The sequence below is a fragment of the Felis catus genome, chromosome B1, assembly GCF_018350175.1.
Source record: "Felis catus isolate Fca126 chromosome B1, F.catus_Fca126_mat1.0, whole genome shotgun sequence".
NCBI classification, from domain to species: Eukaryota; Metazoa; Chordata; class Mammalia; order Carnivora; family Felidae; genus Felis; species Felis catus.
In genome coordinates, this window is record NC_058371.1 from 128,616,466 (window position 1) to 128,642,941 (window position 26,476).

A 26,476-nucleotide genomic window follows, 5' to 3' on the forward strand; every position below is an offset into this window, starting at 1 on the left:
TTTAGTAATATGCCACTCAATCTGATGTTAATGAGTAATTAGAACATGGCGATATTATTATGCGACTCAAATTTTGGATGTAAATATTAAGGTTTCTAAAATGAGGTTAATTTAACTATTTTCTTTTCCTAAAGGGAAAAAAAATATTTTATATATCTTGAGTTAAGGAATTGCACTGGCCATGGAATGTAGAAATTGTCTACTAAATTATGATCGATTATTCTGGTGTGACATATCAGTTCAGGCAAATGTCTAACAAATAGGTCAAAAGCACAAAGAAATGCATGATGCAAACTACAGTGAATATCAATTATCATTTGACCTTTAAAAATAAGATTTTATTATCTTACCATGGTTAACCATTTAATTCTGAAATTAACTGTTTCTTTTGCAACATATTTCTCTAGGCACATAAGTAACAAAGATACAAAATGTGTGTGTGTGAGTGTGTTGGTGCTCGCGCGCACACACGTGCATGCATGCGCACCCAATGTGCTGCGATATAAACTATACGTTTTAGTTGAAAATATTTTTTTGTAGCAGCAGATATCATGAGGAAAAACTAAAAGGAGAAACAAAAGTTTGGTTAATATTCAATCATCTACACACACACACAGACACACCCACACATTGACTTTAGAGTTTTCAAAGTAGTAATAAAACTCTATAAACATTTAATTTCATTAATTTCATTGATCAGTATAGATCCAAATATAATAAATTCCTTACTCCTCATTGGTCTTGCAAATTAGTGGTGAACTTAAGTTTAAATAATTATTAATAAATGAATTAACTAGTGCATGAATGAAAGGGTAAAGTGGAAAAAAATTAAATATTATAGAATATTACTCATGTAGTATAAGACAATAACATCTTGACCCAGTCCAAAATAAGTGGATTATTACTAAGGTATCAAAGTGGTTTGTTCATAATATTATTTCACCCATTTAGTCAGTCTCTTTGCTTACAATTCAGATAGGAGTTATCTGACATACAAAAGATGGAAGGTGTTTTGGAAAGAGTCCTTTGGAAGATGATAATAAAAATTGTCTCAGAAACAGAAGCCCAAATATGAATCTCTGTCCAAATTTAACTTGACTTATTTCCAGTATAGTTTATATGACTAAAAAGAATTCAGGGAGAGGAAAAAAAAAAAACTAAAGTTTATATTAGATCTCATAGAATGTATCTAAAATTGGCTAGTGTAAAATTAATCACACTGTAAACACTTCGTTTCCTACCTTTCTTTACACTTTGCTGCTTTGTCACATTTAAAAAAATTCATCAAGACCAAGTTGAACCCAGAAATACTAGACACAACAATCTCTAAGTTGTAAAAATGAGACAATATTAAAAAGTTTTAAGATTCCTATGCTGCCTTAGAAATACCTAAACCAGCATTTCTTTCATTGTGCTCTGTGGAACACTTTGTTTTGTTCTGTTAAGAAAAAAAAGCTGATTTAGTGGCCACATCAGATTGCAAAATGCTAGATAGACTTTTCTTCTGTAAGAGATCCATAGCATACATTCACGTATTAAAAACATGGAGAAGTCCTTTAGGAAACAAATTATTAATCTGCGTTCAACCCCAAATATTCCAAATTTATATAACCATCAATTTCCCTTTTTATATACAGAAAGAGCAATGTTTGTTACACTGTTGCAATCCATTTTCTGTTTTCCAAGTAATATTTTGACCTTTTTTCCCCTCTTCTACTTGCAGATGTTTATATTAGCCAGATTGCAAATCAGTAGGTTGGTATGTCATATCTGGGGAGAGATTCTGTTTTGTGCCGTAATAGGAATTTCCTATATCTCTTTTGAACTTCTATGATGAAGGAAAATATATCGCTGAGCAGTAAACATGTTTTCTTTTTTAAATGCTTTGTAGATTTCCATTTCTGCTTAGGATGTAGAAAGCTAAAGAAGAACATTACTCTGATCCTGACAATAAGAAAATACTGTATTTTCTATAAAAATAAAACTTCCCTTGACCCATTAGAGACGTGAGGTAGTGAGACAATAAAGTAATCTAAGTTCCAAGGAGTGGCAAGCACCTCTAATATGAAACAGGATATAAAACTCCTTCACTTTCACAGAGCACAGAGAAAGAATTGACTGCCATAGTAGCAAGTAAGAAGAAATCAGCAAAAATTTTAATGAACTAAAGGTTCAATGTGGGATAGCATAAGAGTTTAGAATAACTCAGAGTAGCAGACACAAGGGGCATTTACATCCACTCAAGCTCTTTTCTATGCATCTGCACAGGGTGCTCATGGGAAAGAACAAGGGCAGAACAGGACACCAGATAAACCTTGTAACTGCTACAAGCATGGTGGTGTGGAACAACCTCAAAATGTAGCCCACTCTCCTGGATCTTTCTCATTAGGACGAAAAAAAGCTTTAAGCTGCTTTAAGTTACAAGAAAGTCTGTTGTAACTAGGGACCACATATAGATTCAATACTTGTATAGAGGCAGAATTCATCAGCTTTTGGGGCAATGCCAGTAAACTCTTTCTTGACACAGGCACCAAGAAAAGATAACTGCTTCTGGGAGAGTGATGAATCAAGATTGTCTGCCCCTATGAGAGGGACAAAAAAAACTTTATCGGTCACAATCCTGTGCCTAAATGAAGCAGAGATGTCCTATTGCTGGGAGAAAGTAGGGGATAAAGTATCTCTCCCATTTAAGAACTTCCAGCTATAAGTCTGACTATGGCTTTCATTGGGATAAGAAGGTTAAGAATAATAACAATGCCCCCTTCCTGATGCTCATGCACGTAGGTATTGCCTAAGATCGATCTTAGATCAGAAGAAGCAAAAACTCACTTCCTGCCCCTACCAGAAGCCTAGCATTAAGTAATAAGTAATTGAAGGCTACCACTATTAGAGAGGGAAAAAGTAATTGAAGGCTACCACTATTAGAGAGAGAGAGACTCACAATTTGACAGGTGTGCAAGAGATTGCAAAAACTGAGAATAAAGCAGAAAAACTGAGAAAACCTTCTAACACCACAAATTTACCCTAATCACATAGCTCAGACAGTGAGAATTCCTAAAGGAATTCAAAGGGCAATATATCAACAACAAAATCCAAACCCAACTTAATTACTCACTTACTACCATTGTAACAGAAAAGTTTTATTCATTTCCAGCTATAAATACTCTTCACCTCAGTCTTTACTGTTCTTCAATTGACAATATTCAGTATTCATTCAAAAAGTGTGAGACAAACTAGGAGAAAAAAAAAAGCCATCGTCCAGAGACAAAACAATAGCAAAAGCAGACTGAACAATTATACAAATGTTCAAACTATCAGTAAGAGGCTTTATAATTATAACTTTGATTTAATGTGTTAAAGGGTATAGTGGTAAAGGTAAATAACACACATGGAACAGATGAGGAATTTCAACAGAAAGATGGAAACTATTAAAATGAGTCAAATAAAATTGCCTCCATTCCGCCCCCAAAACCCACGATACCTAAGATGAAGAATTATTATGATGGTCTTAACATATCTGAGGAAGAAATTTGTGAACTTAAAAATAGGTTGATATAAACTATTCTAAAGGAAACATAAAAAGAAAAAAAGAACAAAAAGAAAAATAAAAGAACTGAGAGAGTATCCAGGAGCTGTGAGACAATATCAAATGGTCTAACATGTGTGTGATTTGATTTATAGCAGGAAATAAAGAGAAAGGGGAAGAAGAAATACTAGAAAAGATCATAAAGGAAATTTTTCAGAAAAAATGAAAGACAATAAATCAAAGATTAAAGAATCTCAGAGAATTCCAAGCAGGTTATTTAAAAAAGTGAAAAACACAAACAAATGAAAAGTACCTAAACACATCATAAACTCCTAAAAAAAATAAAAATAAATAAATAAAGATCCAATCTTGAAATCAACCAGAGAAAAAAGGATACAGAGTAAAAAGTAACAGAATAAAGCTTTTGGAAAGCTTACTCAAGTATCAGGTAATCTCCATAGTTTATATCTGTTACAGAAATTGAATAATTCAACCAACCCACGAAGAAACCCCCAGGAACAGATGATGAATTATACCAGAGATTTAAGAAATAAGACCAAATCATCACAAATCTTCTAGGATACAGAAGAGGAGGAAACATTTCCTAGGATGTCCTTTAGTAGTGACTGGATTAACTATGGTACATCCAGGCATTGGAATATTACGTAGTACTTAAAAAAAAAAATGAGCCATCAAGTCATGAAAAGACATAGAAAAAACTTAAATGTGTATTGCTAAGTGAAAGAAGCCAATTTGAGAAAGCTACATACTGTATGATCCCAACTGTATGGCATTCTAAAAAAGAGGAAACTGTGGAAACAACAAAGTATCAGTGGTTGCTAGGGCTTAGATGGGAGAGACAGATGAAAAGCCCAGAGGACTTTACTGGTCTGTATGACACTATAATGGCTGATAAATGCCACTATACATTTGACAAACCCATAGAAAATATGACAAGAAGAGGGAATCCCAACATAAACTATGTACTTTAGGTGATTATGATGTGTCATTGTAGTTCACATTTTGTCACAAACATACCATTGTGGTATGGATATTGACAATGGGGGAGGCTGTATATGTGTGGGGTAGAGAGTATAAGGGAATTCTCTGTACTTTCTACTCAGTTTTGCGATAAGCCCAAAACTGTTCTAAAAAATAAAATCTCATAATAAAAAAGTGGTCAAAATATTTAAAGAGACACTTTACTAGAGAGGTGAAAGACAAATTAGCACTGAAAAAGTGTTCCATATTATTACTTATTAAGGAAATGTAAATTAAAACAATAATTAGATACTTTCATATACCTCTGAGAAAGGCTGAAATTTTTAAAAAGGGGAGGATGGCAAAGAAAGTGCTGGCAAGGATGTGGAGTAAATGGAAATGCCATATATTGCTGGTAGGAAAGCAGAGTGGTATGGTCCCTTTGCAAGAAGTTTCTCATTAAGTAAAACATACAATTTCCATTAGACACAGCATTCTCACTATGTAGTTATCCAAGAGAAATAAAAGCACATGTCCAAAATTAGACCTGTATATGAATATTTACAGCTACTTTACATGTAATTGGTCAAAACTGGGAACAATCCAAAGATCCTCAAACCAGTGAATAGATAAATTGTTGCATATCCATAAAACAAAAGGGAACAAACTCCTGACACATGCAATAGTATAGATTAATCTCAAAAGCCTACGTGGAGAGAAAAACGAGACACAGAAGGCAATATATATTGTACAATATATATACATTCAGGGAAAGCCTGAACCATAAAGCCAGAAATCAGATCACTAGTTTCCAGAGACTGGGAATGATGGGAGATTATCTACAGAGAGGCATTAAGGAACCTTTTGAGAGTGATAGAAATGTCCTTTCTTTCTTTTTTAAAAAAATTTTAAAATGTTTTATTTATTTTTGAGAGAGAGACAGACAGAGTGTGAGTGGGGGAAGGGCAGAGAGGGAGACACAGAATCTGAAGCAGGCTCCAGGCTCCAAGCTGACAGCACAGAGCCAGACGCAGGGCTTGAACTCACAAGCTGTGAGATCATGACCTGAACCGAATTCAGATGCTAAACCAACTGAGCCACCAAGGGGCCCCAGAAACGTTCCTTTTTAATGGCATATAAATGTTCTGGTACTAATTCCAGTGAGGGGAGGGGTCCCCATACCAAGGAGCAATTCTCAGGACACCTGCTGGGAATCTTACACTACAACTCAGTTCTGATACTACCTACTTGGAGATAACATTGGATTCCTCAGGTTAAGGGCTCAGTCCTACAAGACTGCCCTCCAAACACCTGTTCATATGCTTCAGCTGCAACTCACCAGCCTAGGTTGATACCTGTGCTTCTGACCAACTGGTTATAAATCAGAAAGTCCCAAGACTACTTTCTCAGGTTTGATTAATTTGCCAGAGTAGCTCACAGAACTCAGAGAAACATTCCACTTACTAGATTACTGGCTTATTACAATAAGTTATAACATAATAACAGCCAGATGGAAAAGACGGGTAGGGCAAAGTACAGAGAAAAGTCTAGGAACTTCCATCCACTCTCTCCAAATCTTCATGTCTTCACCAGCCTGGAAATTCTCTGAACCCTATCCTTTTAGGTTTTTACGGAAGATTCATTACAGGGTCATGATTAATTAAATCACTGGCCTTTGGTGACTGATTCAACCTCCGGCCCCTCTCCCTTCCTTGGAGGTTGAGGAGGTACTGAAAGTTCTAACCTTTTAATCACTTGGTTGGTTCCCCTGGCAACCAACACACCAAATCACCTCATTAACATAACAAGACAAACCGTCCTCTTACTACAGGAAATACCAAGAGTTTTAGGAGCTCTGTGCTGAAATGGAGTGGAAGGCCAAATTTATATTTCTTATTATAAATCACAATATCACAAATGGAAGACCAAATTTATATTTATTATAAATCACATTATCACAAGGTGATTACAGGATTGTATTTATTTGTAAAAACTCATCAAACTGTATATCTAAAAAGGGAGAGTTTATCTACACTAAATTATGTCTTAATTATTAAAACTAATAATTATTAATAATTACTAAATTAACAAATTTATTAAATTGTAATATTCCAATAACTTGAGCATGAATAAAATGCCAAGTTAATCCAACAGGCAAGTGGCACATCCCAACTAGACCAACGCTGTTTCTAATATAAGTTTGATTGATTGATTTTATCCTTCATTAATCTTGATATATATTCCATAGATAATTTGATCTAATTTTCTACTTTCAATTCACTAGAAAGGGCACTTCTATAGAGGCTATTGAATTTTCTGGAAAACATTTAAGTTTTCTAGAAAAAAATTACTATTCTCCCCACTTTCCCCAGCATAACTCCATAGGAAAAGAAATGAAACATTTAGTGAAACAACTTAATAAATCCCATCATTAATTAAATAGGTCTAAAAACTGTCACAACCTTACTGAATATATGAATGTGTTTTTCACAAATAAATCACTTACATTTCTTTTTTTATTTTAATTTAGCATGTGTCAAGACTCATTAGAAAAAAAAAACAAAAAGTGAGCATCTTCCAACTGTACTTCAGTTCAAATCATCAAACTTCCATATACATTTTGAAATAATAGCCTTTGCCAATGACATCAGGCCTATGGAAGGAAGTTTTGGGTTAAACACCACATTATACCCTACTCACAGGGACCACACAGTGAGTTTCTGAAAACACAAATTGAAAATGTCTTAATATATGTTTACTATCATCGAACGAATATATGTTTTCTATTTTATGATCATGCATTCCTTCTTCATAGTTCTGCAGGCTTAAGTTCTTTTCATGCTTGTATTGTCAAAAACCGAACTCCATCCTCAGAGCCAAAATACAAAAATGAAGACAGTCTGAAATAAAGAGAAATAAGAGCTTTATTGCTTTGCTGGACAAAGGAGGCTGCAGCAAGCTAAGGCCTTTTGCAAGCCCACCCAGAGGAAGGGTCTGGGGTATTTTATAGAGAAATACAGGATCTATCTGGTTTTGTGTGGGGAATAAGCTTAGGAATCCCCTGGGGTTACACCAATGGGTTAACAAGGCATAAAGAAGTACAAAACCATAGGATGCTCATGCCCAAGTTTGGGTAAGTAGATTAGGCGAATAATGATAGAGAAGGGGGCTTAGACCCCTAGAATAGAGTTAAGGGGGGCTGGGTCCCCCAGAATAGAGTAGGGAGGGGCAAAGTCACCAAGAATAGGAGGTGCAAAGGCACCCAATACATAGGTATATGAAATAAACAAGATTAGGTATTCAAGGCAGAAGTGCCCTCCAATTTAGTACTATAACAGAAAGCTGCTTTCCCAGGAGGGAAGGACCAAGTTAAGTAAACAGGTAAATTGGGCTATAGACCATTGCACTGCACTGTGGATGAAGTTGCCCAGAGTGGAGATAATTAACAAAAGAAGGGTGACTTGTTAACTCTGAGGTGATGTGCCCTACCTGTCTCATCCCCTAGGCTAGCTAAGATAAACAGAGGTGGTGCCTCATGTCTGCTATAAACAACCTTCTGCCTGATTGCCTGGTGTCAGGATTTTGTTTTGTATTAACTCAAACTCCTAACCCCAAATATCTTCAAGACCCCCTTTCCCTCACTTCCACAAGTTAATGTTCACAGATTCATTCTCTCTTTGTGCACATCCATCGCCATATTTGCAAACCTTCTGATCCTAATAAAAACGGGGCAAGGATCCTTATTAGGGGCTCTTGTCTTTTCCAGGACATGAGCCATCTCTCGCTTTTCATCCTGCATGCCTCTCTTTTGCTGGCCAAAAGAGAACTTTAGACTTAGAGACTATAACAGTTTTGAAAGGAATTATGTAGGCACTGCCAGACTTGTTCATCACGTCTTTGGGGTGGTACCGAAGGGAGCAAAATGCTACGAAGGGAGGAAGGGAGCTTTGCAGAAGAGAGGAAAAAGGCTACTTTAAAATAAAGCTTTGCTGGGGCGCCTGGGTGGTGCAGTCGGTTAAGCGTCCGACTTCAGCCAGGTCACGATCTCTCGGTCCATGAGTTCGAGCCCCGAGTCGGGCTCTGGGCTGATGGCTCAGAGCCTGGAGCCTGTTTCCGATTCTGTGTCTCCCTCTCTCTCTGCCCCTCCCCCATTCATGCTCTGTTTCTCTCTGTCCCCAAAATAAATAAACGTTGAAAAAAAAATGTAAAATAAAGCTTTGCTGAAGCATTTGTGCAGCCATTTTGATTTTTGTTCAACTTTATGCTTTTAAGCGTTTCACTTCAATTGAAAACTTCTATCCCATCAAACATCTAATGAGTAAAAATGTTATAACCTGCCTGAAATAGTCTTTGATGCATTAAACATAATTTGCTCTTAGAATTTGGATCCATATTTTACCATGACAAACAGCATCATTACAGTTGTTATTTTCCCTTTTGTACAGTATTTCTATCATAAATTAAGAAAGAATCATAGTTCTGATGATATGACAACTAACTAACATGATCAATTATTTGTAATGGTTTAAGAAATAAATTTAATAAGGAAGATATTGTTTCATCAGTAACCATAGTAAAAGAGCAGCAATTCACCACCCCCTATTGAATAATTAAATTTCCAGATAAACATTCTCAAATCCCACACAGATATGTCCCCATAGCCTTATAAAATAAAATATTTTAATCGCTTGCACTATTCATATGATATAAGTGAAATGTATTTTTAAATATAGGTTAGGGGCACCTGGGTGGCTCAGTTGGTTAAGCATCTGACTTCGGCTCAGGTCATGATCTCACAGCTCGTGAGTGAGTTTGAGTCCCCTATTGGGTTTTGTGCTGACAGCTCAGAGCCCAGATCCTGCTTTGGATTCTGTGTCTCCTTCTCTCTCTGCCCCTCCCTCACTCGCACTCGGTCTCTCTTTCTCTCTCAAAAATAAACAAACATTAAAAAAGATTATAAACAACAAATATAGGTTAAAAAATCATTCCAATTGAAAAATGATCTCTTAAGTGATATTACAATTAAGAACTTTACATGTGCTACACTTATAAAGGGTTAAAATTTGAATCTTTTTTGTTTTGATTCAAATGGTTTAGAATTGAGAGATTTATTCAATAAGGAAGGAATACTTCTCAAATGTTTAAAGATATGGCTGTTTAGGTTATATTACTGGTATTTCTTCTGTTCTATTTTAAGCCAATGAGTAATAGCTACCAAAATCTACAGGAAGAACTGTAAGCATATTTTTGACCAGTTGATATACGTCAAAGAATTGGCCATTGAGATTGATAATCAAGGTAAATTTAGTATGTAATGAACAGATTCCCTATTATGGGGAATACATTTTCCTTCTATTCCTTCCAATTGAAGCAAGACTCTACTATTTAGCTGTTTCTCAGCATATAAGGGTAAAATCACGAATATTCTTTAATAAATTTAATTAATAAATATGTACATAATAGCAATTGATGATATTTAAATTCTTTATCTCTTTATTAATGTTAAGACTTCAATCTTTCTTGAAAAATAGACATATATCAAGATTTTAACTTCATGATAAAAATAAATGGAAGTCTCTAAGGAGGGAAGAGAGTGCTTTCCCAATTATATTTGTGAAATAATTTGTGACAAAAATTCTGAAATTTACATTTCTCACCTGAAAGCTGTAGGGTAAAGAAAGTCTTTGAAAAAGGAGACATTATATGATACAAACTGGACAGTTTCCATTTGTCTTTCTTTATCTTCTTTCTGTATAGAGTGATCATTGGGATTCTGGACAGTATCTAAGACAGCATGATTAATTACTTTTTTTAAATCTATGAAATGCCATGCTTAATATTTTTCTTTGGAAAATTTGGGAGTAAAATATGTCAGAAGTCAGAAGTTCTGTTACACCTCTTTTATGCTGCTTCATAGAAGGGGATAGAATAATCCATAAGGTGTTATGTGCACACAAACTCTCTCTTCCCTTCTCTCTCTGTTTCTCTCTCTCTCTCTCTCTCTCTCTCTCTCTCTCTCTCTCTCTCTCTCACACACACACACACACACACACACAAACAATTGCTTACCTCACCTGTGAATCTTGCTTTTTCTTATACCTCCTTGTTTGCTTTTACTTATCCTCTTTGTTCCTACCTCAAATTTTAGTAAGACTTTAGAATTTTTACTTTTCTTTTTTTGAAAAAGAACGTTATGATCCTGTTTAAGTATTTTAAAGATATTTAAAAACTAACAAAAATATGCACATTATAATAAATGCTGGATTTGAATGTTCATAAAACATAGCAATCCTCTTGTGATCTTCAGATAGTGGGATCACAACAATTATTTTCTTAAAGTATAAAAATATTTTTCCTGTATTAACGTTATTCAAGGCGAGGGTTAGAGTAATTTTATTAGCAAGTTAAAGCTCTATATTAATTATGAATGAATATGTACAGAAAAAGAAAAATACTAATCAAGTTCTCTCTGATGAGGAAAGTTGTGCTAGAATATTAACTATAAAAATTCTCTTTGTATTTGCAGTTTTAGGTATTAAAAATGTTAATTAAATTTATTCAGTATTCTCAAGTAACAGCTTCAATTCTATAAAAGTGTCAATATGTTATTGGGCACTAATACCCAGAACTTTAAGAATCAAAGCACTACAGAATATTTATTACTAAGAACATTATCCACACAATAGTATTACCATAAAAGAAACACATTTCCAATTTTTATTAATGCACTAGGGGTGATATAAAATAAATTCCATTTCTACATATCCAAATAGGTTAAATCCTGAGGCAATTCACAAAAGTGAAAAATATTTGTTTACCTAAACAATATTTCTCATGTCAGAGAATAATAATCATAACTTGAACCTTCCTATTTAAACCATTTAGATTATTAGATTAACATAACAGAAGAGGAATCACATGTATCTTTAAATTTTTCTGCAGATAATTTAAATAATAAGTAGAGTTTATTTGCTCCATTCTATGGGAAATAGAATAATGCCTCTTCATATATTTGGGTTTTATTTTTTTTTCTAACAGCCAGAGTTAATTCTAAGCAGGATCAAAGTTGGCAGGCATTTGTCATCTCAAGGCCACACCATGAAGCTCTCGTATCAGCTGGTTACTATTGCTGATATTCACTAATCACAGAATCATTTTGTTGAGTAATTTTCTTCTACTAAAATGGAATCCAATCCCCCAGGACAAGTGATATGAGCATGAATTGGGTATTTTAATTCTATGGTGGCAAGCTGAAAACAACTCTCTTCAAAATTAAGAACTGGTAGATTATGTTGTTGTTAAGAAAATGATTTTAATATATCCAGAGCCAGGAATGGAGACAGAAATGGTCCAGAGAGTAATCAGTTGTCAACATTCAGAATGCTGGTACTTAAAAGGGTATGGAATAGTATCAAACATAAAATTCTCCTCTTTCTCAATTTTTCTAAAGCAAAAATGCTGAAAAGTTAGAGTGAACGTTTCCACCAAGCTTGCAATCAAATCAGTATGAAAGTGACTACATAATCCAGTCAGTCAGTGTGCTACATTTGAGAAATGAAGATTCCGGCTTAGGTATATGTGAGGCATCAATATAGGATGTTCTTTTTTAGGAGAAAAGCATTATGCTATCGTTACCTGGAACAAACTGAAAGCTCTGGACTTCATTGGAAGCGCAAAAGTCATATTCATCTGTAGAATAAATGAAAAATAATGAGCTTAATAGTGTTGCTTCAGGAAAGGCAGAAATTACATTTTCATGGCATCATGAAGGTTAATGTTATGATGTTAACAAGCATGAGTTAGGCTTTTGGATGATAAAAGTGATTCTGTTGCCACAGCTGACAGTCAATCAATTAGCCTATTTTTCAATGTGTGAAAAACTATGCTTCATCTATTTGTCCAGTTTTATAGTTATTTTTCAAAGGAGAGCAAGTCTAGTACCAGTGACTCTGTCATTGCCAAAAACAAACAGAAGCCATTATCTTAACTTTTTAACTGTATCCTCCCCAAATTGAGGAATGTTGGGCATGTATAATATTGAAAATATAGACACAATTCCTTTCCCTTCCCTCTATCCATACCTTTTCAAAGTGCCTTTGCAATTCCTCGTATTAAGAAGTATAATCTAAGGGGGGGGGCAACATGGCAGAGAAGTAGGGGGATCCATACTTCCTGCATCTCTCAAAGAAGAGCTGAAGACAAAGGACTTTGAACCCCTGAGAGTCTGGGAGGAAAAGAGAATGAGTGTAACAGGGAGACACCGGAACAACCTGACAGCCTATACATGGCTGATTGCCAGCTGGGGGAGATAAAATGGGGCTGCGTGGGCCCGGAGGGGAGGGATCCCCTTCCGTGGAGAGAAAAAGGGAAGAGAAAGAGCAGCTGGGGAAGTGTAGGGCTGCATCTGGAGAAGAGAAAAAACTGGGACCGGGAAGGGGAGGGATCCCATCTCTAACTGTGGGGCTATCTTCAGACTGGGGCCTGGGGCCCAGTTTGCCAACCTGGGGAGGAGGGGAGCCCCCCCTCCCCCGGGGTTCGGTGGTAGGTCAGGGGCACAATCCGCAGTAGGAGAAAGCGGTCACCTCCCCAATGTGATGCTGCACAGGACAAAACCAGCCAGGGCCACAAATCAGGCAGCATAGAGAGGCGCTTCCCCAGTGCCAGAGCGCACGAAGTGGGAGTTTGAATTCCAGCCAAGCACAGCGGATAGGATAGGAGTCAGGGGAGCCAGACAGACCTCCCTGTCTGCAGCAGGGGCCCAGTGACGATGACTCCAACGGTGTCCATGGGGTCACTGGAGAAGAGACTGGGCGTCGCCTTTTTCTCCCCACCACCACCAACGCAGGGCCTCAGGGAACAGTCTGAGGGGTTCACAGTGGAGGCGGGACCCGCCTACACCAGACCAAGCCCCTCTACACCGGGTCACTGCGTATCTACTAGAGCAGGATAGATGCTTAGGAACCGGTTGGCCCCCTCTTCCAGATCAGGGCTGCTGCATTGCCTGGATTAATTCTAGGACAATTCTTGTTATTTACTTATATATTCCTCTTTCATTTTCTCCTTCTTATCTCTTCCTTCCTCTAGGCTGGTTACTCTGGTTGTTGGTTTGTTTAAGCAGGTATATTTAATCCATTCACTTGATACATGTTCTACACCTCCTTCTTCCTCTCCTTTCTCTCTGGAATAATCAAGCTATATAGTTTCCCTGTCTGGGTAACTTTATCGTTGTTTCTTTTTCCCCGCCTCCTTTTATATTTTCCTTTCTCTCTCTCAGGATTAAGCCATTTAGTCTCTCTGCCTGGTCAATGTTTATTTTTTTTTCTTTTTCCCCACCCCTGTCATTTCTCTCTTTGTATGTGCTTTTCCATCAGCACTGCCTCCACCCTGTCCTTTACTTGTAGCTGGTGTTCCTGGTTTTTTACTTTTGGGTTGTTTTTTGTTTGTTTGTTTGTTTCATTTGTCTGTGTGTTTGCGCGTTTTTGTTTCCTGTTTGTCTGTTTGTTTTCCTTTCCAGGGCTACTTCAAGGAACAAATCAAAGCACACCTGGTAGAGGGTCCAAAACATCACTATGAGTAAGGAAATAAAATAACCAAAGTCACAACAACAGAGAGCGAGTAACACTCTTCAAAAAACACCTCCTGAAGGGCCAGGCCCTGGACAGGGTACGACTACCCTTTAATATAGCAGTGCTCACAGGTGCAGAGCACATGTCAAGCTTTTAAAACTCATAAGGGACATAAAACTAACCAAAATGATGAAACAAAAGAATTCTCCTCAAAAGAAATTCCTGGAAGAAGTGACAGCTAAAGAATTGATCAAAACAGATATAAGCAATATAACTGAACAAGAATTTATAATAATAGTCATAAGATTAACCACTTAGCTTGAAAAAGGCATAGAAGGCAGTAGCAAATCCATTGCTACAGAGATCAGGGAACTAAAATATAGTCATGAGGCATTAAAAAATGCTACAAATGAGGTGCAAAATAAAATGGAGGTGGCCACAGCACAGACTGAAGAGGCAGAGGGGAGAATAGGTGAATTAGAAGATAAAACTAGGAAAAAAGAGGAAGCTGAGAAAAAGAGGGATAAAAAAATCCAGGATCATGAGGGGAGAATTAGAGAACTAAGTGATTCAATCAAATGGAACAATATCCATATCATAGGAATTACAGAAGAAGAAGAGAGAAAGAAAGGGCCTGAAGGTGTACTTGAAGAAATCATAGCTGAGAACTTCCCCAATCTGGGGCAGCAAATAGACATGGAAATTCCAAGAGGCCCAGAGAACTCCCTTCAGATGTAACTTGAATCGATCTTCCACACAACATATCATAGTGAAACTGGCAAAATACAAGGATAAAGAGAGAATTTTTTTTGTTTCCTCTTATTTATTTATTTATTTTTTAAAATTTAAATCCAAATGAGTTAGCATATAGTACAACGATGATTTCGGGGGTAGCTTCCTTAATGCCCCTTACCCATTTAGCCCATCCCCCCCCCCACAACCCTTCCAGTAACCCTCTGTTTGTTCTCCATATTTAAGAGTCTCTTATGTTTTGTCCTCCTCCCTGTTTTTATATTATTTTTGCTTCCCTTCCCTGTGTTCATCTGTTCTGTGTCTTAAAGTTCTCATATGAGTGAAGTCATATGATATTTGTCTTTCTCTGACTGACTAATTTCGCTAAGCATAATACACTCTAATTGCATCCACATAGTTGCAAATGGCAAGATTTCATTCTTTTTGATTGTTGAGGAATACTCCATTGTGTGTATATATACCACATCTTCTTTATCCATTCATCTGTCAATGGACATTTGGGCTCCTTCCATACTTTGGCTATTGTCGATAGTGCTGTTATAAACATTGGAGTGTATGTGCCCCTTTGAAATGGCATACCTGTATCCTTTCGATAAATACCTAGTAGTGCAATTGCTGGGTTGTAGGGTAGTTTTATTTTTAATTTTTCTAGGAACCACCATACTGTTTAAAGACAGAATTCTGAAAGCAGCTAGGGATAAATGGGACTTAACATACAAAGGTAGACACATAAGGGCAGACCTATCTACTGAAACTTGGCAGGCAAGAAAGGAATGGCAAGAAATCTTCAATGTGATCAACAGGAAAAAATATGCAGCCAAGAATCCTTTATCCAGCAAAGCTGTCATTCAGAATAGAAGGAGAGATAAAAGTTACCCCAAACAGACAAAAACTGAAGGAATTTATCACCACTAAACCAGCCCTACAAGAGATCATAAGCGGGGACCCTGTGAGTGAAATGTTGCAAGGACCACAAAGGACCAGACATCACCACAACCATGAAACCTAGAGATAACACAATGAATCTAAACCCATATCTTTCAATAATAACACTGAATGTAAATGGACTAAATGTTCCAATCAAAAGACGTGGGTTATCAGATTGGATAAAAAAGCAAGATCCATCTATTTGCTGTCTACAAGAGACTCATTTTGGACCTGAGGACATCTTCAGATTGAAAGTGAGGGGATGGAGAACTATCTATCATGCTACTGGAAGTCAAAAGAAAGCTGTAGGAGCCATACTTATTTCAGACAAACTAGACTTTAAACTAAAGGCTGTAACAAGAGATGAAGAAGGGCATTATATAACAATTACAGGGTCTATCCACCAGGAATAGCTAACAATTATAAATGTTTATGCACCCAATTTGGAGCACCCAAATATATAAAGAAGTCACAAACATAAGCAATCTTATCGGTAAGAATGTGGCAATTACAGAGGACTTTAATACTCCACTTACAACAATGGACAGATCATCTAGGCAGAAAATCAGTACGGAAGCAATGACCCTGAATGACACACTGGGCCATATGGACTTGACAGATATATTTAGAACTCTACATCCTGAAGCAATAGAATATACTTTCTTTTCAAGTGCACATGGAACATTCTCAAAGATAGATCACACACTGGGTCAAAAAACAGCCCTCAATAAATATAAAAGAATTGAGATCATACCATGCACACTTTCAGATCACAATGCTAATAAACTTGAAATCAACTACAGGAAAAACTCCAAAAACATGGAGGTTAAAGAACATACTACTAAAGAATGAATGGGTCAACCAGGCAATTAGAGAAGACATTAAAAAAAAAAAAGGAAACCAATGAAAACAAAAACACAATAATGCAAACACTTTGGGATGCAGCAAAGGCAGTTCTAAGAGGAAAATACATTGCAGTCCAGGCCTATCTCAAGAAACAAAAAAAAATCCCAAATACAAAATCTAGCAGTACACCTAAAGGAACTAGAAGCAGAACAGCAAAGACCCAAAACCCAACAGAAGAAAAGAAATAATAAAGATAAGAGCAGAAATAAACAATATAGAATTAAAAATCCCCACAAATAAAACAGTAGAACAGATCAATGAAACTAAGAGTTGTTTTTTTGAAAAAATACACAAAAGTGATAAACCTCTATCCAGGCTTCTCAAAAAGAAAAGAGAGAGGACACAAAGAGATAAAATCACAGATGAAAATGGATTTATTACAACCAATTCCTCAGAAATACAAGCAATTATCAGGGAATACTATGAAAAATTATATGCCAGCAAACTGGACAACCTGGAAGAAATGGATACATTCCTAAACACCGACAAACTACCAAAACTCAAATGGAAAGAAATAGAAAACATGAACAGACCCATAACCAGTGAAGAAATTGAATCAGTTATCAAAAATATCCCAACAAATAAGAGTCCTGTACCAGAGGGCTTCCCTGGGGAATTCTATCAGATATTTAAAGCAGAGATAAAACCTATCCTTCTCAAGCTGTTCCAAAAAATAGAAAGGGAAGGAAAACTTCCAGACTCATTCTATGAAGCCAGCATTACTTTGATTCCTACACCAGACAGAGACCCAGCAAAAAAAAAGAGAACTACAGGCCAATATCCCTGATGAATATGGATGCAAAAATTCTCAATAAGATACTAGCAAATTGAATTCAACAGCATATAAAAAGAATTATTCACCATGATCAAGTGGGATTAATTCCTGGGCTGCAGGGCTGGTTCAACATTCGCAAATCAATCAATGTGATACATCACATTAAAAAAAGAAAAGATAAGAACCATATGATCCTGTCAATCGATGCAGAAAAAGCATTTGACAAAATTCAGCATCCTTTCTTAATAAAAACCCTCGAGAAAGTCGGAATAGAAGGAACATACTTAAACATCATAAAAGCCATTTATGAAAAGCCTACAGCTAATATCATCATCCTCAATGGGGAAAAACTGAGAGCTTTCCCCCTGAGATCAGGAACACGACAGGGATGTCCAGTCTCACCACTGTTGTTTAACATAGTGTTGGAAATTCTGGCATCAGCAGTTGGACAACAAAAGGAAATCAAAGGCATCAACATTGGCAAAGATGAAGTCAAGCTTTCACTTTTTGCAGATGACATGATACTATACATGGAAAACCTGACAGACTCCACAAAAAGTCTGCTAGAACTGATACATGAATTCAGCAAAGTCACAGGATACAAAATTAATGTACAGAAATCAGTTGCATTCTTATATGCTAATAATGAAGCAACAGAAAGACAAATAAAGAAACTGATCCCATTCACAATTGCACCAATAACCATAAAACACCTGGGAATAAATCTAACCAAAGATGTAAAAGATCTGTATGCTGAAAACTATAGAAAGTTTATGAAGGAAATTGAAGAAGACAGAAAGAAATGGAAAAGCATCCCATGCTCATGCATTGGAAGAATAAATATTGTTAAAATGTCAATACTACCCAAAGCAATCCACACATTCAATACAATCCCAATCAAAATTGCACCAGCATTCTTCTCAAAGCTATAACCATCCTAAAATTTGTATGGAACCACAAAAGACCCCAAATAGCCAAAGTAATTTGAAGATCAAAACCAAAGCAGGAGGCATCACAATCCCAGACTTTAGCCTCTACTACAAAGCTGTAATCATCAAGACAGCATGGTATTGGCACAAAAACAGACACATGTACCAGTGAAATAGAATAGAGAATCCAGAATTGAACCCACAAATGTATGGCCAGCTAATCTTTGACAAAGTAGGAAATAGTATCCAGTGGAAAAAAGACAGTCTCTTTAACAAACGGTGCTGGGAGAACTGGACAGCAACATACAGAAGAATGAAACTAGACCACTTTCTTACACCATACACAAAAATAAACTCAAAATGGATGAAAGACCTGAATGTGAGATAGGAAACCATGAAAACCCCAGAGGAGAAAGCAGGAAACAACCTCTTTGTCCACAGTCGCAGCAATTTCTTAGTTGGCACATCCGAAGGCAAGGGAATTAAAGGCAAAAATGAACTATTGGGACATCATCAAGATGAAGAGCTTCTGCACAGCAAAGGAAACAATCAAGAAAACTAAAAGGCAACCAACGGAATGGGAAAAGATATTTGCAAAAGACATATATGATAAAGGACTACTATTTAAAATCTATAAAGAACTCACCAAACTCCACACCCAAAAGACAAATAATCCAGTGAAGAAATGGGCAAAAGACATGAAGAAGACACTTCTCCAAAGAAGACATCCAGATGGCTAACAGACACATGAAACGATGCTCATCAGGGAAATACATCATCATCAGGGAAATACAAATCAAACCCACACTGAGATACCACCTCATGCCAGTCAGAGATACACTGAGATACCACCTCATGCCAGTCAGAGTGGCTAAAATGAACAAATCAGGAGATTACAGATGCTGACGAGGATATGGAGAAACGGGAACCCTCTGGCACTGTTGGTGGGAATGCAAACTGGTGCAGCCACTCTGGAAAACAGTGTGGAGATTCCTCAAAAAATTAAAAATAGAACTACCCTATGACCCAGCAATAGCACTGCTAGGAATTTACCCAAGGGATACAGGATTGCTGATGCTGGGGCACATGTACCCCAATGTTTATAGCAGCACTTTCAACAGGAGCCAAATTATGGAAAAAGCCTAAATATCTATCAACTGATGAATGGATAAAGAAGATGTGGTTTATATATACAATAGAATGCTACTTGGCAATGAGAAAGAATGAAATCTTGCCATTTGTAAAAACGTGGATGGAACTGGAGGGTATCACGCTAAGTGAAATGAGTCAGTCAGAGAAAGACAGGTACCATATGCTTTCACTGTTATGTGGATCCTGAGAAGCTTAATAGAAGACCATGGGGGTAGGAGTAGGGGAAAAAAAAGTTACAGACAGAGAGGGAGGGAGGCAAACCATAAGAGAGTCTTAAATACAGAAAACTGAGGGCGGATGGGGGGTGAGGGAGAGGGGAAGTGAGTGATATGCATGGAGGAGGGCACTTGTTGGGATGAGCATTGGGTGTTGTATGGAAACCAATTTGACAATAAATTATATTTAAAAAAAAAGAAGAAGAAGAATGTATGCCAGTTTTCATGATTTTATTTAATCACAGAATGTCAGAAAAGAAGTGATGTTATTCTAGGTATGAGACTAAGCTCAAGAGGTCTCATCTAACCTCCTCTCTTTTGAAAACTGGCCATCATCGTGTTAACAAACATGAGGTAGATTTTTGATAAGGAAAGTGACCCTGCCATCATGGCTGATAGTGAACCAGCTTACACATGTGAATGAAGCCTGAACTTGTCCATCTGCCACCAGCTGACCAAAGAGCCATGAACAAACCCAAATGAAATCAAATGAACCTGGACCGGATCACACGAACTGCCCAACTGACCCATAAGTTTGTGAACAATAATAATTAATTATTTCTTTGAGCCATTGTGTTTTGAAAAGTTTAGTTATGCAAGAAAAGATTACTAAGATAGTTACCATTCTGATTATTTTAGCTGATATAAATAATTACTTTTTAAGAATTAACTTTCTATCAGACATCTCCATTTGCTCAAGTTTCATTTTATGCAGACCTCTGACTCTGAAGGGGCTGGAATTTTCAAGGCTGGATACCAGAGAAGAGGGACAACAAATCTATGTGAAGATTCAGCACACGACCTTGGGAGAAACCTGAGCCTTCACAGTGTGACAGAGATTACTTATTACAGGGTTATGCAGTCCTGGGAAATGTGGGATATCAGTACAGCTGGAATACAAAAACCACACAGAGCAAATCAGTTTCTGTAGAAGCCCCAGAATCGTCATGCCTTAGGATAATTTTCATGTATAAATAAAAGCAAGTCCTAGGACTAATTTTAAAACTCAGAACCATTTTAAAACAGCAAGAAATAAGCCTAATAATATCCAGAATGAGCTATCAAAAATTTAACTGTGTTGCAAAATAGAATTCATGTGTTTTAAGGGTAGGTGCTAATTCCAAATCTTATAATTTAGGACCCACAATATCTAACACACAAACAAATTTCAGGCATATAAAAAGACAAGAAAATCAAAGCTACAGTTAAGACAAAAAGAAGCAGAAATACATACAGACCACACACATATATACATACACATATATATGTGTACATATATAGAGAGAGAGACTTAAAAAGACAACAATGAAACATTACAAAAGCTTGTATCAACGTATTTAAGTTTTTCATGAAACAGACAAATTTCTTGAAAAATCTACTTAACAAAACTTACTCAAGAGGAAATAGAAAACCTGAAAGGTCTACGATCTATAAAAATGGAATTTATTATTAAAAACCTTTCTACAAAAACATATAAATACCCAGATGACTTTACTGGTAAGTTCTAGAAAATAATTAATTTAGGAGTAGTATTTAACATACCCCTTTTGAACATACACATACAAGCCTTTTCAGAACATCAATACTTGTAAAACACAAACATAAAAACATTACTATTTCATGTTCATGTTATTTTATGATTTTAAATCAATCAATATAAATCATCATATTAAGGTAATAATGTAGAAAAAAACATTGTATTGTATCAAAAACGTGTATCAATAATTGTGTCAATAGTTGTCAAAAAAGCATTTGAGATAGGGAACACCCAGGACTCCAAGATGACATCATCCGTACCCGTGGAGAAGAAGCTCAGGGATGTCCAACTAAGAGAGCTGCCAAGCTCCATACTGATGTGGGATTTCACCCCTAAAGGCATTGCTGGAGTGTTTTACTTCTGGTTTTACAGCAAATATGTTAATGTGAAGAAAGGGGCGTTGCTGGTATCTATGGTGTTGGCAGCTTATGTACTGCTCAACTACTGCTGTTGTTACAAGGAACTCACACATGAGCAGCCTGCAAATAATACTGAAGAAGGCACCGTGTGGAGGCACATTCTGCGTTCCTGACCATGATCCTTGAATACCCTAATTGAGAATTAACATCCAACAAAACATGACTGGTACTCAGAAAAAAAGAAAAAGCGTTTGGTAAAAGTTCATCAGTTATTCTTGATTTTAAAAAACCTAGCAGACTAGAATAAGAGGAATTTCCTCAATCAGATAGGGAGTTTCCTTGGGCTGCCACAACAAAGTATCACAAACTGCGTGTCTTAAAACAACAGAAATCTATTGCCTAACAGTTCTGGAGTCTAGAGGTCTGAAACCAATGAATTACCAAGGCCAGGCTCCCCCTGAAACCTATGACAGTCTTCCTTGCCTCTTGCTAATTTAACATTCCTTAGTTTGTAATTGCATAACTTCAATCTCTGCATTTGTCTTCACAAAGAGTTCTCCCTGGGGGTGTGTGATTCTTGATTTTGGCTCAGGGTATGATCTCATGGTTCCTGAGATCAAGCCCACCATCAGACTCTGCACTGACATCAGAAGGCCTGCTGGGGATTCATCTCTCCCTCTCCCTCTGCCCTCTCTTGTTCACGTGTGCTCTCTCTCTCAAAATAAATAAATAAACTAAAAAAATAAAAATAATGAGCTTTTCCTGTGTGTATCTGTCTTCACCTGTCTATCTTCTAATAAAGACATCAATCATATTGGAGTAGAAGCTAAGCCCATTACACCATGGCCTCTTCTTAACTAATTGTACCTGTACTGACCCTATTTCCAAGTAAACTCATGTTCTGAGCTACTGGGAGTTAGGACATCAACAAATCCTTTTTGTTTGTTTTGTTTTTGTTTTTATTTGTACCTTTTAAAAGTCCTATAACTATTATCACAATTAACAGTAAAATATGGAAGACTTTCCCTCTAAGATCCAGAGAAAGGAAAAGCTATATACTCTCTGTAGTGAGATTTAACATTCTAGTGGAGGTCCTAAGCCAGAGTTATTTGCTAATGTTTATTTCTTTTTGAGAGAGAGAGAGAAAGAGTGGGAGGGGCAGAGAGAGACAGAAGATCTGAAGCAGGCTCTGTGCTGACAGCAGAGAAACCGATGCGGGCAGAGTTACTTATAAGAAAAAGAAAAAGACTATATAATATTTGGAAAAGAAAAAAAAGTCCTTCTTCACAGATGACACGGTATTTATGTACAAAAGCCTAAGGAGTCAGCAACAATGACAAACTACTAGAACTATTACAGGAGTTCAGTGATACCTCAAAAGTCAAGGTCAACTTTATAAATTCAAATGTAGAAACAAACAATTGGAAAATAAATTGAAAAGGATTTTATTGCAACAGTGTAAAAATATAAAAATATTTAAGAGTAAGCTTAAACAATGTATAAATCTCTACAATGAATTCAAGAATTGCTACACAACTACAACAATTTAGGCAATGTAACACTGATATGATGACAGACCAATAAATGAATGGAAAAGAAGACAGAGTCCAGAAATAAACTCTTATAGATTTTATTAATTTTTGCATCAGAGTAGAAAGGACATACAGATACAGTAGAAAGGACTCAACTACAGAAAATTAGAAATGAAAGAGGAAAAATAGTAACTGACACCACAGAAATACAAACTATATTATATCTGGAAGGAATTCAAAAAGTATTTGAAAAGGGTAAAGGGACTAGCAAAGTCTGTAGCTGAAGGAAGAAGAAGGAAGGCATTATTGGAAATTGGAGGAAAGAGTCCCTTGTTATGAACTGGTAGAGAGTTTGACCATAGCATTCCCTTCAATAGTGTTAGGATAGGTAGGGATGATGTATGTGAAGGATGTTTCCAAGATTAATATTGAAGGTGTCACCTGGCTTCTTCCAACTCTATGATAAAATGTGAGAGGAGAAAGATATACTAACAATAAATGGCTAAGTATATAGGAACCAAGACTTTCTGGGGCCAAAAATAAAGCTGTTTTTTATTTCCAGACTTTCTAGACATTAGACAATTCTCATTAAATAAGGCTATTAGGCTAAAGATCAAAGCCAGAGGAGTCCTATAAGGATTTTAAAAATGTGGCCCCACGGCAGTCTCAAAGGGAAATTTAAGAGTAAGGCTTATCTCTAAGAGAATTGTTGATATTGCTTTTGTCTAGTTGAGTGTATTTATAAATTGTTGCATAAGAAACCCACGAGATTTTTATAAGAATTGTAGCAAATGGAACCGAAATGAAGATAGACCATATAAAATGAAGAAGCATTTGGATCCCCAAACTTTTTTTAGGAGGAAATAAGCTAAATCCCTTCTCAGTTGCAAACAAGGTGCACTTATTATGAGAAAAGATGGACATCTCAGAAAGCAGAATAAAAAGGCTAAGAATTGCAAGAAGCCATGGAGAGCAATCTCTAGGGATATAATTGAGCCTAATCAAGGAAATGACAATATGTGCCAGACTGCATTGAAAATCTGCTATGGACAGTGATTGCTGTGAGTCTCCTATTTCCTCGTTTTAAATGGGTAGATTATACCAGTTATCCTGTGTTGTTACACAATTGTATTTTGATATATGGGCATCAGACAACACCCTTTTAGGTCACAATTCTTCATATTGAAAGCACAGATCTCAAGAAGCTGAGCTAAAATGGAAGAGAGAGAGAGACAGAGAGAGAGAGAGAGAGAGAGAGAGAGAGAGAGAGAGAATGAGACAAAATGTAAGTAATACAAATAAATAATGAGGAACACGGTATATAAATATACCCAGACCTTTCTTATGAACTTTTTGGTGAGTTTGAAATTGTGTTTAAAAAGAAACACACACAAAAAAATAGTGAAGTAACGGGAAGTGAGCAATGGAGCCAAGTCTGCTCTATTCTCTCTGAAATCTCTTATCTGTAATTCCTCATGAACTCATCTCAGTTGCTCTAGCTCATAACTTTTCTCTGAGCAAAATAATTAACTTATATAATTCAGCATTAAGGGATAAATTGTCTCTCCACACTTTATAATACATACATGTATTTTCATTTTTGTTGGATTTTGCTATCTGCCCAGGGAAGATGGAATAACTCAATGGTTAAAAGCAAGATTTGGGGACTTATTTTACATCTTTTCCTATAACTTACTCTGTGTCTCTGGTTAGTTATTTAACGCCTATGTCTTTTGGGGCGCCTGGGTGGTGCAGTCAGTTAAGCGTCCGACTTCAGCCAGGTCACGATCTCGTGGTCCGTGAGTTCGAGCCCCGCGTCAGGCTCTGGGCTGATGGCTCGGAGCCTGGAGCCTGTTTCCGATTCTGTGTCTCCCTCTCTCTCTGCCCCTCCCCCGTTCATGCTCTGTCTCTCTCTGTCCCCAAAATAAAAAAAAAAGTTGAAAAAAAATTAAAAAAAAAAAAAACTCCTGTCTTTCAGTTCCCTCATCTATAGCATAGAGATAACGCTGATGAATTTACCTTCCTCATTATATAGCTGTGAGGATTAAGTGAGACAAAGAATGTGAGAAAGGTCCCTATGAGTGCTTAATAAATGTTAGCTATTATTATCATTATTTTCATTAGACAGGTTTTAAGCTCTTTGAGAATAAAGACGCTTTCTTAAACTTTTGATTCTACAGAGAACATATTTCTAACTACATAATTGTATTCCATAAATGCCTGATTGATCAGTTAAAGATTTTTTATTACCCAAATCTATAACATATTGAAAAAGTAATATATCAGATATGTAATTTGGGTGAAATAACTTTTGTATAGTAAAGATTCACATAAAGCACTTTTTATAGAAATATAATTAAAACCAATTCAGTAAGTCTACTGATTTCAACTGGTATCCTACAAACACATGCTGTCTTTAGCTAAGTAACTAATATATTCCATCTTTCTATTGACTTGTCCTTTGTTGTCTTTACGCTATCTAATTTTGAAAAAAATAAAGCACTTTACTAACCCTGCTGAAACTTCTAGATGCAATTATATATCTGTCCTTTTCACTGCCAAGAAACCACATTTATGACATTCATTGCTTCACTACTCATACTCTGCTTAATCCTTTGAAGCCTGACCTTTTTCTCCAAGCAACTATGAAAAATGCTTTTTGAAGGGTGTCTAGGCTTTTTCTTTGTCTTTTTTATCATATGGCTTAAGTCATGAAAATGTTATATATAGAATTTGAATTAAGGTTTGTAGAAGTATTTCTTTGACTTTCACATGCCTCAGAATAACTTGGAAAGTTAATTAAAAATTCTGATTTATGGAACCCTAACTCCAGAGATTCTGATTCAGTGGTAGTGGGGTGGGGCCAGGAGTCTAAATTTTTCAGAAAAATGCAAGGTGATTTTGAATCCTACTCTTTGATGAGATACCACCTTAGAGGAATTGAATAAAGCAGAGGGAAAATGAGAGCTTTTCTATACCCCAAATTCTCTCTTCTTGGCTTCTTTGATGTTATTATTTTTTTCTCCTTTCCTTTTAGTGTCTTTCTTCCATTTCTTGATTGTAACTTTGTGTTAAGTACTGGCATCTTTTTTTATGATAAAAAAAAGTCTATTCATGTATTCTGCCCATTTCTAAACTATTGGATTATTGGTTTTTTGGGGTATTGAGTTTGATAAGTTCTTTATAGGTTTTGAATACTAACCCTTTATCAGATATGTCATTTACAAATATCTTCTCCCATTTTTAAGGTTACCTTTTAGTTTTGTTGGTTGTTTCCTTTGCTCTGCAGAAGTTTTTATTTTGATGAAATCCCAATAG

The 26,476-nt window shown here is 36.3% G+C and overlaps 1 long non-coding RNA gene across 1 annotated transcript; it reads right to left on the bottom strand.

Moving 5' to 3' along the window:
• Positions 1–7,245: 7,245 nt before the first annotated feature.
• LOC123385013 lies at positions 7,246–26,462 on the bottom strand. The gene is made up of 3 exons (XR_006596949.1): positions 26,412–26,462; positions 12,143–12,196; positions 7,246–7,407 (listed from the first exon to the last, which is right to left on the bottom strand). It is a non-coding gene; the product is annotated as an uncharacterized LOC123385013 (long non-coding RNA).
• Between the last annotated feature and the right edge of the window lie 14 nt (positions 26,463–26,476).